Genomic DNA, 17,798 nt, shown 5'->3' on the forward strand with positions numbered 1-17,798 from the left:
TGATTATACCCCCAATTAACTGCTCTCAGCTGCTAATGACTGCGACCCACCACCTGGAAAAGCCTATCATGGAGGCCACTGTAGTTTGGATCTGGGATCTCCCCTAAAGTCCCATGTATTAAGGGCTGGTTGTCACACTGTGGTCCTACTGGGAGGTGGTGGGATCCTTAGGTGGTGGGACGGTGGGACTTATCAGGAGGAAGTTAGGTCACTGGGGATATTTTCCCTGCCCCTCCTTTCCCCCCTCCTCCCCCTTCTTCCTGGCCGTCACAGGTGAGCAGCTCTGCTCTACCACACACGCCTAGCCAGGCTGCTCTTCCTGCTGCAGGCCCAGAACAATGAAGACAGTTGACAACAGATAAAAATCTTCTGGAACCCATGAGCTAAAATGTGTATTTTTATTCTCCTAAGTTGATTTTCACAGAATTCTGTCATAGGGACAGAAAGGTAACCCAGGAACCCTAAACTCCAGGGGAACAGGGTGGGAGTCGCAGAATGCTGCTGGGGGCACAGCAGTTAGGCCAGGACAGAGGAGGTTTACACAGCCAGGGAAGGATGTGTCCTGTACCAGGTCGCCCTCATGGTACAGGAAGAGAAACCGAGATCAAAGAGAGATGACGTCCTCAAAGTCTCCTAACTCCAGCTCCAGGTTCACCACTGCAGTCCCTGAGCTGTTGTCCTTCCCTCGATTTACCCAATCATGAGCCCAGCACTAATGACTCTCTTCCAGGCGCGGCAGGAGAAAGGGGAAGAAGATGGGCACAAGGCTGTTTACAAAGAGCCCATTTGATTCTCTGGGTACAACAATGCGCCTCCGCTCTACCCACCTGGCTTGAGGCCTGTGCAGGCTGTTTGTTCCTTCCTGTGGGGACTGGCTGGGATCCAGGCTCCTACTTGGGCCCTGGCTTTCAGGGAGGGGTATGGTCACAGCATCCAGGCAAGGGTTAGGTTAGGTTTAGAGCCCAGGACTGGAGGCAGCCCGCTCTGCCAGCTCCCCACACTCGCACCTGCCTCCCTCAGGTTTCCACCCTGTGTGTCCAGGGTCATCAGCCCTGTGGCTGGTTCGGAGTACTAGCTGGCAAATGCCTTCCGTCATCCAGCATGAGAGTAATTTGAGTCTAGCGGGTGAAAGGCCACGAGCAAGGATGTCGGCCAGGGTCAGGGTCAAAGTAGACGCTCTAGGAGGACATCGGGACGGAGGGGTCAGCAGAGGCAGGGGCCTTAGGCTAGGACTGAAAACAGGAGAGAAAAGAAGGATTTCTGGACATAAAATTGTCCAGTTTCTGCACTGCACAAAGCACCCAGCTCAAGCGATGGCTAAGGGAGGAGACTACACTTCTAGCAAGGGGTGGCATCAGTCCTGGGGACACAGAAGTGGTCTTCTTCCCTGACTGGCTTGGAAGGGCATGTGGGCAGAGGACGGGAAACAGCCCGGGCCACACAACTGCACGTCTAAGATACAGCTCTGGAGCCTCCAGGATCGTCAGTGCCTCAAGCTTAAACCCTGTGTGCAGGCAGATAAGGGCTAGTGGCTGGACGCCTCTGTAGTGGTGACAAGCAGGGACGGCAGAGCCACTAGCTGACAAGCAGAGCCTCCTCCCAGTTCCGACAACTTGTAGAGCCAGACTCCGTGATCTGCTTCCGTCTCCCTCATCATGCCTCCCTTATCAGGGTCCAAGCAAGCCAGCTGGACCACGAAGCCCCAGGTCTTCTCTTGAGATTTTAGCTACTACAGATGTGGCTGGTTCTGTATGTCCACTTAAAACAATTCCAAGTACTGCATGACGGTAAGCAAAGGCAAAGGCAGCTGCAATAGAATTTAGAGCTCCAGCGAAGACCTTCCCCCATCTCTGGCCTCCTCATGGCTCATCCCTCATCGCAAACCTGTCTTTGCTCTCATTGGGGCCTGCACTCTGCCCCCACTTTCTGGTGGGCAGCCAGCTCTGCTTAAATCAGGATCACTCCTTTCTGGCCCGGCTGCTTCATAGCCATTCTAAACTCTGCCTCCTCAGAATCCCTGCCTAGAAAATGTCACACAACCCCAACCCGGGTGCCCCACCCCCTTGCTTGTGTCTCTGGTCCAGCAAGGAGACCTGGCCCATTATGAATTCATACGCCCAAATAGGCCCTTGCCCCTGAACAATAAGACTTTTATTCCTCTCCAAATGCCCAGGCTAAATCTTCACTGTGGTTAATTCAGGTCTTCAAGACCTCGATCTCCCACCACCAACCCCCTCACTCCTCTTTAGCAGGCAGCCTTGACAGTCAAGTTTCAGAAGATGGGAAGGGCGTTTCTTACCAGGAAGCCAGCCATCTTCCCTGAACTTAACCTATTGGGCAGAAAGAGCCGTCTCCCCACTCCCCCACCAGTCTCAGAGGGAGAAGAGCCCTCGCCTCTGATGGCATCCCTTCCTTGGTCTCTCAAAAACAGTTCTTTTCTGCGCTCTTTCTCCTTTGTACTAAATGAATGTCTCCAAATATAAATGTCCCTTGGTACATAATTTCATAGGAGACTGGCTCCAGGGTCTTCCAATGGATGCTGAAATCTTATGCTCAGTTCTCCTATAAGATAGCACACAACCTAGGTATAGCCATTTCCCTTATACTTTAAATCAGGGTCAGGGTCAAGGGGATGATACAGGAGGACACAAGAGGATTACCTGTAATACCTAACACAGTGACTACACAGCACCTCACACGGATTCAGCACAGACTCTCAGCACATGCCAAACTCAAGGTTTGCTTTTTGGTTGGTTAAATCCATAGATACGGATGGTTGATTCTAGCGTATCTTCTTTATGCCATTAAATATGTGAAGACCTCTCCAAAATCACTGTAATGCTAAACTCTAACTGAAAGCTAGCTGGACCACCATCAACACATAGCAATCATGTATGCAAGTCAGAGAAAACACTTGACAAGTACCTGCTGACTCTACTTACACCATGGCCTCATGAAGACAACATGCGCAATCCTAAGACTAACCTATAAACCTGGAAACTCTACTTCTTGGGGAATACAAGTCTTACCGGTTGTCTCAAAACACTGTAGCTTGCTATTTTGGGGCCAGCACATCACATCTCGGTAGCTGCAGTCCTGTCGCTTACAGGTCTGAATGTGATGCCCAAAGGGCAAGTTTCCAGCTGTGACCTCTACCTACCGAAAATCAGAACAAGTTGAGACAAAACCCGAGAGCTTGACAGACGGCAATAACCCACAAGGAAGGGGATGAGGGCTGGCTAGTGGCCAAGAGTCTGGTGCTACAGGGAAGTCTGGCTGCAAGGTACATTTCTCAGCCCTGGAGATAAGCCCTCAGCACAACACTCCTCATATGAGAAGGAATATTGAATTTCATCTAGGGCTCTCAGACCTGCCTCTTCCACATGGCAACACACACATCAACCCTAACTATGATCTTGCTGACTCAAAAGCAGCTAAGATATCTCTTCTTACCAGCCAGGAAACAGCACTACAAGGCCAACAGGACATTATATTATAATTATATTATGTTATGAGGTAACCAGGACAACAACGCCTTCTAGATAAGGTGACTGCTTGTTCAACAATCACTTGCTAGTGGAGTCTTTCCAGCCAGACATAACCAGAGACTTTTTCACTAATAAAGGCAGCCAGCAGGGCTTGCATCTGTCCCATCTGGGATGAGTGTTTGGGTAGTCAAAACCACTCAGAAGCAGAGACAGACCCCATTTAGCAAACACTGATTGCAGCACAGGCCAAGCTGTGTACCGGGCCATATGTCCCTTCATTCCGCGTGGGCCCGATCCCCAGGAGGAGGAGGTTACAAGTGTCCCTTTCCTAGCATTTCAAGATGAACAAACTCTACTACTGGCAAAAGCCTAAACTAGACATCCACATCCATCCCTGGAAGAGAAAGGATCTTGAGCTGGTGGGCAAACAAAATGGGACCAAGGACAGAGAAAAGGGGGCTATGAAGGCCTGAGCATAGACTGAAAGCAGTTCAAATGGAAATATGTACACTCAACACAAGGGAAAGCCTACAGGAAGGCCCAGAGCACTGGGGAGCTGGCAATTCAGAGAATCTAGAGAGGCATGGGAGAAGGCAGGCCACCCAAAACAGAGGTCGGGGCTGTGGCAGCTGATAAATTTAGATAGCAAAAGTTAAAAGGAAATAAGGCTATTTTAAGATCCACTTTTTAAAAAAGCTTATTTTTATTTTGTGTGTAAGGTGCCTGGTCTGCATGCATGCATGTGTATGTTCCACGTATGTGCAGTGGCTGAGGCGGCCAGGGACTTGGTGTCCAGCCCACGCTGGCCTTGCACTTGGAACTCCTCGCCTCAGGCTCTTGAGTGCTAGGATTATAGACACGTGCCACACTATTCCTGGCTTCAATATTAACCAAAGGTTTTTAAAGCCTATGTAATATTTTATTTCTGCGAACCTGACCCAGTCCTCAGTGCCTAACAATTCTGGTTGTTTTACTTAAATTTGGGGGTGGGGAGATTGAGACAAGGTCTCACACTATAGTCCTGGCTAGCCTGGAACTATGTATAGACCAATACATAGACCAGGTAGGCCTTGAACTCACAGAGATTTGCCTGACTCTGCTGCCCAAATGTTGGGATTAAAGGTGTGGGCCACCATGTCCAGCACTTCCAGCCCAACAATTCTGGTTGTTTTAAATATTTTATATTATTAATAATGTATTAATAAAAATCCATATATTTTTAAATGCACCAAATGTCCTAAATAGTCTGAAAATGGCAATTTATGGTCTAAGGATATGTGTCCTTTTAAGGCTATATGTGTGTATGTGTGTGTACATATGTATGTGTGTGTATGTATGTATACATACACACAATCTGAACTACTAGACAGATTAGGAGTCTTGCTTCTTGCTCAGCTATTTTAATCATGTTATATAAGTAGTATGTATTTCCTATATATAGGTAATAGTTTCATGAAAACATTTTGTGTGGAGCACAAACATTTGAGATGGGCTAAGTCCTTATTTACTTGTGAGAAATGAAGCATCCAGAGCGTAGGACACAGATGTTATGATAAGGAGTTGGGAAACATCTAGTCAGCTCAGCAAAGTTGGTAGGGCAATGGTGCTACTGAAAACATGATCTAGTGTGTGGCAACTGGCCAGCCAACTTCACACTAGGGAAAATCCACCCTTGGCTGTAGGATGTCTCACCAACCCTGGCCAGCTACCATGCAGATTTGTCTTAGTCAAAGGAAAGACTGGGCGATGGGTTCTAAATTACCAGAGTGATCCATGTTACTTCTGGGTAAGTACCCAAAGCTTATGCCCGACTGATAAGCATGTCATCTTTCTGTACTCAATAGGACACCTGGTTGAAAGAGACAACAGGCCAACTGATGACAAAATTAAAAATTCAGCATCACTTAGTGAACTCTTATCACAGTATAATGGCCATTTCCTCCTTCTTTCTTTTTAGGTTTACTTATCTTATGTGCTTGAGTGTTTCGCCTGCATGCATGTGCACCATATGAGTTCCTACAGATGGTCGTGAGCCAACATGTCGGTGCTAGGGACTGAGCCCAGGTCCTGTACAGGAACAGCAGGTGCTCTTAACTGCTGAGTCATCTCTCCAGCCCCTTATTCGTCATTTCTAACAGAATCTGTCAATCTTGTGTTAAAGGACCAGCCAGGCCTGATTTAGATTGTAGCTACCAATGCAGAGTGTACCCACTCTGTGGTAGGACCTTAAGCTTCAAGCTCTTTTGAGATGAGCAGCACAAGATTTAATATGTTGTCATTATCTGAGACTCAGATTCACTAAGTGACCTAGGTTATCCCAAGTTCTGGGATTCCATGGGCAACACCATGTCTACCTTACAGATTTGTGGTAAAGGTCACATGGGCAGATGCCACTTTTGTCAATAGTTGAAATTAAATTAGCTTATTAGGAAGTACTGCTTGCTTCAGATAATCAAGAAGAGGGGACTATCCTCAAAAAGGGGTGTGAAAGGACAAAGAACTGACGAGGTAGGTGTTTCACTAAGTATTCTTGGCCGCCAGGGAAGCAGCCACTTCAGAGGACTCTTCCTTCCTCAAGAGCCTGGTTTAGACACTGGCTTGGTCTGCGGAAGGAAGCTATTTAGTGCTATCTGCTCCATCACTGAATGCTCCAACTGGGGTTATATTAAAATGTGTTTACTGAGCTACGTGCATGAAACAGTTTATCTTCCAACAGGTCAAAGACTGAAGCACAGGAAACAAAAGTTCCCCTTTGGTCTCCTTTCCCCATCTCTACTCCCACTTCTCACGGGTAGGTACTGTCCAAGTTTATCCGCAGTGCTGGGAATCAAACCGGACGCTGCACGTGCTAGGGCCTCTCTACCTACTACAGAGCTTGTCTTTAGATGCCTGCAGATGGACACAAACTTGATCTAGAGATTTAGATCCACCTGGGTCTGGCCACCTGACTAATTCCCTGGTAACCGTTCTGTAATTGCTCCATCCAGAAGGCCCCCCATTTCTTCTCCTCATTCACGGAGGAGGGTCACCTCCAGGGAGGAGGGGCTCCTTTCCCACGGCCTCTGTATCTCACAAGTATCTGTATCTCACAACTGATCTGAGCAAAGTCAGGGTTCAAGGTGCACCCCTCACAATAGAGGAAGCAAACCACAACGACCATGTGAGGCTTACTAATACGCCAGCACTCCTCAGCTTTTCTATTTCAAATTAAGGTCATCCCTGAGATGGGGGATGCTGGATAAATGGCTCAGGGGTTAAGAGCACTGGCTGCTCTTCCAGAGGACCAGTTTCAATTCCCAGCACCCACATGGTAGCTCACAACTGTCTATAACTCCAGTTCCAGGAGACCTGATGCCCTCACACAGACATACATGCAGGGAAAAACACCAATGCACATAAAAATAAATAAATCTTTAAAAAAAGATCGTTCTTCTGACTAGCCTCCCCAGCAGAAGGACGGAGCAACTCCACACCACACCAAGTCACTCAGCCTGTACTCTGCTCCAGTCCAACTGCTCATGCCTGGTCATTTTGTCAGACAACCAAGTCAGCTGAATGCATGGAGACAAAGGACCATTTCATATACATGCTCTCTCATTTGGCAGTTGAAATAACACTGCAAGTCTCAGTTTTTCATGGAACAAATCTTTGTTCCCACTGAACATACTAGGAAGGCTCCTGAGGAATGGGGCTTTAGCATTAGCTCAGGATGGATTTGTCTTGACATTATTTTTAAACTTAAAGCGCCAGTAAATGTAAATAAGCCACGAAACAGCTACTCTACAAGTTTTGCTTACTAGTATCCTCTAACAGCCCTGGGGGACTGCCACCGTCCAGGTTTACAGAGGACTGTGGGACGGCCACCGTCCAGGTTTACAGACGAGAAAACTGACACTCAGCAGTTACATAACCTGCTCAATGTCACACAGCTAGAAGTAGAAGGACTAGGATATGTGCTCAGATATATATATATATATATATATATATATATATATATATATATACACATATATACATATATATATATCTGTTTTGAGAGGCCAGATCAACTCAGTTTCCAAAGGCTGGGGATGAGAACACCACGTGGCCCCCGGGACCTATGAAATGTTGCACTTGAGAGCTGGAAGGTGGCCCTGAAGCTGCCTCTCACGCTGGCTCCCACTCTCAGCCCCAGCCCCATTTCTGCTCTCTCCTCCTTGCTTTCCAGAATGCAGCAGCTCATGGATGGGCCGAGAAGACTTCAACACCCAGCTTCACATTGCTTTCTGTTAGGTGATGCATATTGTGAAAACGAAGGCCTCCCGAAGTTGGAACACGTGAGGAAAAATTATTATTTTTAAGGTGGCAAGAATAAATACTTAATTAGACACTTGGACATTAAATTTTGCCTGGCCTTGCAGCATCTCAGACAATAAAAGAAGCCTTTGTCTACAGGGATAATTAGAGACTACTAAATTATTTTTATTAAAGCCCCTTGTACTATTAAATGTGACAGATGCAGCAGTGTGGTGGTGCAGCGTAGCCCTAGTCTGGAAACAATCCTGACTCAGACACAGAGAGCCGCCAACGCCACTCACACACTGTACACAGGGGACAGTTTTCACATACCTTCTACATTAGTTGAGTCACCTTGGGGCAAATCACTTCTTAGTGTCTCATGTCAAAACATGGAGATAAGAACATTATGACATCTTTGGTCCTGTCATTTCTAACATGCTATAGGGAGAGGAGCATATGTCTGGCACCCTCACAAACATGCCTACAAATGAACTGGAACACATGCTTCTTGTAAAATGAATATGTGAAAAACACTTATATTTTCTACTCAACTTCTGGAAAACGCTACTTGCTTATTATATTCAGGGCTAGTTCATAAGATATTTTCTTCCAGCTGTTTGCTAAATTTCTGGAGAGTACTATATTATTGCCCTGAGTTGGACTCCCATCGGAGAACTTCTTTTTGTTCAATATCTACTAGCAAGCATTCGGGAGGCAGAGGCAGGTGGATCTTGGTGAGTTTGAGGCCAGCCTGGTCCACTGAGTGAGTTCCGGGACAGTCAAAAACACACAGAGAAACCTTGTCTCGAAAATCAAAATCAAAACCAAAACAATACACTACTAAGTCAGGTTAATCATCTAAGCCCACAGGGAGCATGGGCTTGGAGATATCTATCTTGATAATGAACGCAGTCAAGTGGGGCAGTCCTGGCATCTTCACAAAAAACAAAACACCATTCTAACTCGAAGACACACAAATACTTCCTTCAAGGCTTGATAACTCCTGCTTCTAAAACTAGGATGTAGCTCAGAATCTACACACACACACACACACACACACACACACACACACACACACACACACTTTACCTAAAAGCTGTTGGTAAATTACAGGCTTGTCTCAAGATCAAGGAAATACACTCCTATAAAACCATTTAACATCTGTCACACAGCTTTAGGTCTGACTTGGTCCAAATCATGCCCTGCTCCCTGATCTTAACAATTACCTTCAATAGCAGTTGGAGAGGTGTATGACAAAGGTCTCAGCCATGTCTCTTAAGAGGATCAGTTTATAAAGCATTCAGTCACTATCTCATAAAACACTGCTAGGATTTCAAAGGCAAATCAAACCGTATAAAAGCCACACTCATGTTCTATCCCGTAGCAGACTGCAAAGGGAACACTGCACTTCACACTCCCCTCATCGCTCTATCCTTGACACATTTTCTTGCTTAATTCACCCCCATCCACCCCAGTAATAACACTGATTCCCAAAATACACTCAGTCCAGGAAGAGCAGCTCTCCAGCACAGCTGTCTCCGCCTGCCCTCCTCGGGTATTTGGGCAAGCTATGCGGCACAGAGGGACCACAAGAAGGAATGTAACGCCCAGGCCCCAGAGTTCCCACTGCACCACAGGCAGGTGCGTCCCGCCAAACCCCAGACTGGCATCCGAGACAGAACACACTCCACTGTTGGATGGGGGCTGTCATTTCCCTCAACTCCACCTCTGTGCTTAAAACTAGAGCGACAGCCGTGTTTGCTGCTGCAAACGAATCTAATAGGCATGGGGGCAGGGAGTGGCCCCGAGGAGGCTGCCAATAGGCCATGAGTGAGCAGGCCTGGGTGCAAAACCCTTGTTCCCAACTCCTGAAACACCTGACGAGTGGCTCTTCCACCCTGGGTTTTAGCAGACCATGCCCTTTGGAGCCTGGAGTTAAAAAAAAAAAACAAAAAGAAAAGAAAAAGAAAAAAGAAAAGAAATCCAAAGCCTCTTATTCATTAGAACTGCCTTATAGTTACACACCGTTTCTAACACTACACTGAAATCTGGGAGGGAATCAAAAGAGGCTGGCAATGAGGTATACACAGTAGTTAGGAGCCCTCGAGTTGAGGCATGTCTATGAGGAACTGTCTGGCTACCAGCGCAAAAAACAAACTTCAGCTGAGTTTCTTGCTGGAAAAAAAGGAAAATAGCTTGGGACTCTATTTCAACACTAGGTATGGCAAGACGGGCAAGTGGGTGGGTGGCAAAGGCAACCCTGGGAATCCTAGGAGTCATGGACCCCCACTGGGACTCAGAGCGGCAGGAGGCAGGAATACAGGTCTCCCAGCAACTCACGAGGACTCACGACCGCCCCTCCTCCCAACTCTGCTCACACGCCGTCAAAACCCGCTATTGCCTGCTTGGTTACTTCACCAATTTCACACGTATCAGAAATCAAGTCCTGCCAAAACCCCTCATACAACAAGCACTTGCTGTAGATATTACAGGCTGGTCTTCAAACTTCACATATACCAAGGATGTAATGTGACTCTAAAAACGCACCGGAAGCACATGAGCTTAAACTCCCAAACCAACCATGCTCCCTCCCTTCGCTTCCCTGTGGCCAGGGCAGTGGCTCAGCACACTAGAAGGCCACCATGCACGAGCCCCGTGCACCCAACAGTAGCTGAGAACATGGTAGTCTGTCCCCTCTTAGCAAAAAGCTATTCCGAAAGCCGCGCCGGCTCTCTGAAGCTACTTAGAACTATCCAGACCTGCTTTCCAAAACCAAATCTGTCAGGAGAGGGTCAGGAGTGGGTCAGAAGAGGGTCGGTAAGTTGGTTCCTAGGGTCCCAAGGTTTGGACAGATACAGTTCCCCCCTCCCCCAAGTCTCCACTGGCTGTCTCACTTGTCACTCTTTTTCTGGAATGTCACTTGGGGAAACTAGAGGCCGGGAGACGTCAGGCCCCGGAGTAAAGATAAGGGATAAGGGACAAGGGCAGGCAGGAGGGAGTTTCGGAGAAAATACAAGGCCACGGGCAAAGGTGCCACAGCGCCACATCCAGAGGGGAAGAACCCCGAGGTTCGGAGGGACGGAGAAAGGAAGGAGGGCAGGGTAGGAGGAGTGGCTGGGGAGGCCTGGCCCCGGAGGCCACCGAGGGCCGGAGACCGGTGGAATGGGACACGGGTGGGAGTGGGGGTGGGGGCCGGCGGAGATGGGGAGCCCGGTTCCCCTCCCCCAGCCCGGCCCGGGCCTCCCGCTGACTCAGCCCCACGGCGACCGTGGCCTCGGCCCCGACTCACAGTGCGCGAGGCGGCTCCGGTGGAGGCGGCAGGGGAGGGGACGGGCGGCGGGGACGATGCGACAGAGGCTGCGGCTCCGGCCGGAGGCTCCGGGGCGGAGGGTCCTAGCAGAGGCCGCCGCGGTCTCCGGCTTCAACGCACAGAGACTGCGGGGGTAAGAGAGCAGTGCGCAGGCGCGATGCGGCCGCCGCTGTCAGCCCGAGCGGGGCGGGGCCAGAGCACCCGCCGTTTCCACGGCAACCGGGCGGCGAGAGGCGGACAACCCCTACCTCTAACTCGTCCTGGCAACGGCGGCGGGAGGTGCGGGAGACGAGAACAATCGCTCTAGATCGCCATAGTAACGAGGACAAGAAACCGCCAGGAAAACGTACGACAGTACCGAGGGAACGCTCTTACCTTGTCACCATGGCAACTGGGAACAGCCCCTTCCTTTTTCCTTAGCAACAGTTAACAATTCCTCCACCCTGTCTAGTCAAAGGAACAAGCCTTTACTTCTCATTCCGTAGTGGCGGGATGATGGTTCTTTCTTACCGCTTCAGCAAAGGCAAAAGAAGAGTCTATTTTTTCTCTTTCGCTGATATTGGAGGACTGAAGTCGGGTGTGATGGCCTTTCTCGCTTTCTGTCTTCCGACTGCAGTCTGTTACTCTAATCTTCAATGGCGTGTAGTTTTCCTCTCCCTCAGCCAAGCATCCCTTTTAGCCTCCCTCCAGGAAACCTGCACCTTTACCCCGAAGTCGAGCTAACAGAATGACATTTATACACATATCCGAGGGTTTGTTTATTTGCCATTGTTGTTTGAGACAGGTCCTCCCAGCCTGGTAAATTACAGGCTCACACCTATGATTCTAGTACTTGGGAGGTGGAGGCAGGAGGGTTGCCAAAAGTTCAAAGTCATTCCTAGGCTACCGAGTGACATCCTCTCTCAACAACAACAAAACAAAACCAAAGACAGGGGCTCTTTTCTGTAGCCTGGTGGCCTTGACCTTACCATCTCTGATCAGCTATCCCTTGAGTGTCCACCAGCCATGTAGTCCTCTCCCAATGCACTTGAAAACAGCTCTTGTTCCTTCCTCTGGCCCTCACGCCGGTGTGTATTCTACTTTTCACAACTAGATCCTTCATTGACATACCCATTCATGTTGCCAAATTCCTTGTTCCAATTCTGCTCTGATGGATGGCCTCGGTTTTGGAAGCATCTTCCTCCCAATGCCTGCAGTCCCTTGACTCACAATGTTCTCTTCGGGTTTGTTATGCCCAGCTTCAACGAGATGTCGTTCCTTGGCTTGGCTCTCCATCTCTTCCACACCCATCCCTGACTCCCATAGATGCCTTGTGGTAACCTCTGAACCCACCTCACACACACTTCCTTTGTTACACACATCTGACAGTAACATCCTTTGTTTACGCTTCTGTCTCCCCTGTCAGACAACGTGTCCGGGTGGGCAGGAATTCTGTCTTACTCATCAGCCTCCTCTGCATCTCGCACAGAGTGTGACACACAGAAGAGAGCGACCAACTGTGTATGTCGTTGGCTCACGCGAAGACAAAGGTTTCATTTTCCCTCACTTTCTCTGGCCCCACTCCCTCAGACTCTCAGTCCACATCTTCCTCATTGTCTATGCACATATTTTGTAGACTACGGATGCTACTATTTTAGCTGGCCCACACCCTTACCTTTTGATCTTGCTGCCAAGACTCTCGGCATCTATTAACCAAGACTCTGGTGTTTTCTATATCCCGAATCCTCACCTGTTGCAGTCCTCCCTTCTACAGTCATAGGCATTTCTCATGAGATGTATGTCCATACTGGCTGAAGACATCCTCCTCCCCTCCTTGACGTCAGTCACCCTCTATATGAACACAGGACTATTCTCATCACACCCCTTTGGTGAACATCAATGAATTCTTCTGGACATGCTGACACACCAGAGATGTTATGTTCTCTTTGAGTGACTTAAAAGTCGCTTTTGAGGTCTAATTTTCTCCTATAAATCTCTGTTTCTTGCTTTCATGAATACCACCCAAGGACTACTGATGTCAAAGCACCCCAAACAGGTCTGTTTTCTCAGGGGAAAGAGGAGGCAGAGGAGAGTAAGGAGAAAACAAAATAAAACTAGAAAACCTGGCATGTAGTGAACCAGTCCTTCGTCCCCCTTCCCATCTAAAGGAACTCTCAGGAAATCTGTCAAATAATTCCCACTAGAAATGCAGGTACCAGTTTACATTTGCCCCTGGCCGCAGAACTGGAAACCCGACGTGGTTCCCGACTGCACCCAGAAGGTGTCTGGATGCTAGGAAAGCGAGGGTGAGATTTCAGGCCCAGGGCACTTTGCTTCCTTGTGAAGTTCTAGCGCAGCCCTGTGTTTGCAGGTGCAGACCTGAGTGGTGCAGACAGCCTGAGTAATCCTGAGATGAAAGGTTGTAAGTCAGCAGCTCTCATCACACAGGAGGCAAGAGGAGCGATAGCACACTCCACTTACCCCCTCTTCCAGAGTCTCCCCGCGGCAACACTTGAAGGTTTGCTTGTTTGTTTTTACATAGTGAATTGTCATAACTTCTATGGTATAAACAATCGTTTCATTATCTTAATTTCTGTGGGCTGGGATTTTAGGGCAACCTCCTTTGGATGGCTCTAGTGTCATTGCAGTCAAATGGTGGCTGGGCTTAAACATTAGGGGCTTCCTGGACAACCTCCTGCCTTCATGGTATCTCCTAGATTTTTGGCTTTCCTACCATCTGGTAGCTTCAGGGCAATTGGGCTATTCACACGGTAGTTGAAGGTTCCAAGAGTAGATGTTACAATGCACAGAAAAATGAAATCCCTTTTTATAACCTAGCTTCAAAATCCTATACTTGAGTCATGTCCTGTTGATTTAAAAAATAAAAGCAGGGCTGGAGAGATGGTTCAGAGGTTAAGAGCACTGGCTTCTGGCTGCTCTTTCAGTGATCCTGAGTTCAATTCCCAGCTACCACATGGTGACTCACAACCATCTGTAATGAGGTCTGGTGCCCTCTTCTGGTGAGTAGGCATATATGCAGACATAACAATATATATAATAAATAAATCTTTAAAAATCTTGACTAATAAACTATGAATTTATATGCCATTAAAAAAATAAAAACAAACAAACAAAAAAAAACCAAAAAACACAATTACAAGGCGGGGAGCATAGATCCCATGTTTCCATGGAAAAAAGGTCAAAGTCATATAGCAAAAGTATGCAACATTTTTTTCCGTATGTGTTTGTTTGTGTGAGTGAGTGAGTGTGTGTGTGTGTGTGTGTGTGTGTGTGTAAGGCTGAGGCCAATATCAGTGTCTGATTGCTTCCTCCCTCCCTCCCTCACTCCGTCCATCCCTTCCTATTTATTTGAGACAGGGTCTCACTATGTAGCCCTGACTAGCCTAGAACTTATTATGTAGATCGAACTGACCTCAGCTGTATAGAGATGTAAATGCCTCTGCTCCCCACTGCTGGGATTAAAGGTTTGAACCACCACATCCAGCTTCTGCTTTATTTTTTGAGGCAGGATCTCTCACTGGCCCCACTGGAGCTCACTGATTTTCTAAACTAATTGTCAATAAGCTTCAAGGACCCATGTCTCCACCATCCCCAGCACTGGAATTGCAGACTCACACCATCACGTCCAGCTTTTACTTGGGTATTGGAGATCAAACTCGGATCCCCATGCTTGTGTGGCAGGCATTTATGAACTGAAGTCCAATACATTTAAATGAATGGGAGCTATGTTGATGCTACTAGTGTGGGAGGTGTCATTTGTCACATCTGGACATCTATTTACAAAACTCACTCATTCTTCCCTCAAGAACTTTAAGTCTTATTCCAGCAGCCCTGATCATCTGAATCAGGTCCCAGGGTCCTCTAGTCCTGTATTCTGGTTACAAATCCTGGGTACCAGTCCATCCATCAGTTTTTTTTTAATTAATTTATTTATTAAAGATTTCTGCCTCCTCCCTGCCACCGCCTCCCATTTCCCTTCCTCTCCCCCAATCAAGTCCCCCTCCCTCATCAGCCCTAAGAGCAGTCAGGGTTCCCTGCCCTGTGGGAAGTCCAAGGACCTCCCACTTCTTTCCAGGTCTAGTAAGGTGAGCATCCAAACTGCCTAGGCTCCCATAAAGCCAGCACGTGCAATAGGATCAAAACCCAGTGCCATTGTTCTTGACTTCTCAGTAGTCCTCATTGTCTGCTATGTTCAGCGAGTCCGGTTTTATCCCATGCTTTTTCAGACCCAGTCTAGCTGGCCTTGGTGAGTTCCTGATAGAACATCCCCATTATCTCAGTGTGTGGGTACACCCCTCGCGGTCCTGAGTTCCTTGCTCATGCTCTCTCTCCTTCTGCTCCTGATTTGGACCTTGGGATTTCAGTCCGGTGCTCCGATGTGGGTCTCTCTCTCTGTCTCCTTTCATCGCCTGATGAAGGTTAATATCCAGGAGGATGACTATATGTTTTTCTTTGGGCTCACCTTCTTATTTAGTTTCTCCAGGATCACGAATTATAGGCTCAATGTCCTTTATTTATGGCTAGAAACCCATTATGAGTGAGTACATCCCATGTTCCTCTTTTTGGGTCTGGCTTACCTCACTCAGGATAGTGTTTTCTATTTCCGTCCATTTGCATGCAAAATTCAAGAAGTCATTGTTTTTTACTGCTGAGTAGTACTCTAATATGTATATATTCCATACTTTCTTCATCCCCTTCTTCCATTGAAGGGCATCTAGGTTGTTTCCAGGTTCTGGCTATTACAAACAATGCTGCTATGAACATAGTTGAGCATATACTTTTGTTGTATGATAGGGCATCTCTTGGGTATATTCCCAAGAGTGGTATTGCTGGGTCCAGGGGTAGGTTGATCCCAAATTTCCTGAGAAACCGCCACATTGCTTTCCAAAGTGGTTGCACAAGTTTGCATTCCCACCAGCAATGGATGAGGGTACCCCTTACTCCACAACCTCTCCAGCAAAGGCTGTCATTGGTGTTTTTGATTTTAGCCATTCTGACAGGTATAAGATGGTATCTTAAAGTTGTCTTGATTTGCATTTCCCTGATCGTTAAGGAAGTTGAGCATGCCCATAAATGTCTTTTGGCCATTTGAACTTCTTCTGTTGAGAATTCTCTGTTCAGCTCAGTACCCCATTTTTTATTTGGGTTGATTAGCCTTTTACGGTCTAGTTTCTTGAGTTCTTTATATATTTTGGAGATCAGACCTTTGTCAGTTGCGGGGTTGGTGAAGATCTTCTCCCAGTCAATGGGTTGCCTTTTTGTCTTAGTGACAGTGTCCTTTGCTTTACAGAAGCTTCTCAGTCTCAGGAGGTCCCATTTATTCAATGTTGCCCTTAATGTCTGTGCTGCTGGTGTTATACGTAGGAAGTGGTCTCCTGTGCCCATGTGTTGTAGAGTACTTCCCACTTTCTCTTCTATCAGGTTCAGTGTGTTCAGACTGATATTGAGGTCTTTAATCCATTTGGACGTGAGTTTTGTGCATGGTGATAGATATGGATCTATTTTCATTCTTCTACAGGTTGACATCCAGTTATGCCAGCACAATTTAAGATGCTCTCTTTTTTCCATTGTATACTTTTAGCTCCTTTATCGAAAATCAGGTGTTCATAGGTTTGTGAGTTAAAGTCCGGGTCTTCTATTCGGTTCCATTGGTCGACTTCTCTGTTTTTATGCCAATACCAAGCTGTTTTCAATACTGTAGCTCTGTAATAGAATTTGAAGTCAGGGATAGTAATGCCTCCAGACGATCCTTTATTGTATAAGATTGTTTTGGCTATCCTGGGTTTTTTGTTTTTCCATATAAAGTTGATTATTGTCTTCTCCAGGTCCGTGAAGAATTTTGATGGGGATTGCATTGAATCTATAGATTGCTTTTGGTAGAATTGCCATTTTTACTATGTTGATCCTCCCAATCCAAGAGCAAGGGCATCCATCAGTTTTTGGATGAAGTCAAAACCTCATCACCTGCCTCTTACATAGTCAACATACAGTGGTAGTCTAGACGTGGGATCGTTGACACAGACACCCTCATTTCAAAGAGGAAGGAAAGCGAAGGTGTAGATCGTAGTTACTGGTCCATAGTGACTGAAATCCAGTGACACACTACCAGTTCAGTATTGCCATTGCTCTATTTACGTACATAAATGTGGATATAGATTTTTTTTTTTGCCCAGTGGGTTATAATTCTTTCCTAAGATTTTGTGTGTGTGTGGGGGGGGTGGGAGGACAACCTTGGGAATTGTTCTCTTGGCCTGGTTCACATTTTTTAATTTTTCAAATTAAAAGCAGGATGTTTCTCTGACCTAAAACTTGACACACAGGCTAGGCTGGCCAGTGACACAGGGATCCACCTGTCTTTGCCTCTTCAGTACTGGGGTTGTACGTGCGAACCACCACATTTGGTTTTGTTGTTGTTATTTTGCTTTAATGTGGGTTCTGGTTATGGAATTCAGGTCCTTGTCTTACTGGGCAAGCACTTTCCTGATTGAGATCTCTTCACCCAGATAACTAATCTTGATGCTCAGTATATGACAGATACATCCTTTATTTGTCTATTTATTTATTTTGGTTTTTTGAGACAGGGCATCTCTGTGTAGCCCTGGCTGTCCTGGAACTCACTTTGTAAACCAGGCTGGCCTTGAGCTCACAGATCCCCTGCTGCCTCTGCCTCCCAAGTGCTGGGATTAAAGGCATGTGCCACTACTGCCCGGCTTTACTTATTT

At 47.1% G+C, this 17,798-nt stretch overlaps 1 protein-coding gene across 2 annotated transcripts in view; it reads right to left on the bottom strand.

Moving 5' to 3' along the window:
• Mapre3 (microtubule associated protein RP/EB family member 3) overlaps nucleotides 1-11,221 on the bottom strand; it is a 53,542-nt gene extending 42,321 nt beyond the window's left edge. For both annotated transcript variants that reach the window (XM_057782371.1, XM_057782364.1), the window contains exon 1: nucleotides 11,056-11,221. The gene's annotated coding sequence lies outside the window, so the exon portion shown is untranslated. The remainder of the gene's footprint in view (nucleotides 1-11,055) is intronic.
• Between the last annotated feature and the right edge of the window lie 6,577 nt (nucleotides 11,222-17,798).

The sequence above is a fragment of the Chionomys nivalis genome, chromosome 1, assembly GCF_950005125.1.
Source record: "Chionomys nivalis chromosome 1, mChiNiv1.1, whole genome shotgun sequence".
NCBI classification, from domain to species: Eukaryota; Metazoa; Chordata; class Mammalia; order Rodentia; family Cricetidae; genus Chionomys; species Chionomys nivalis.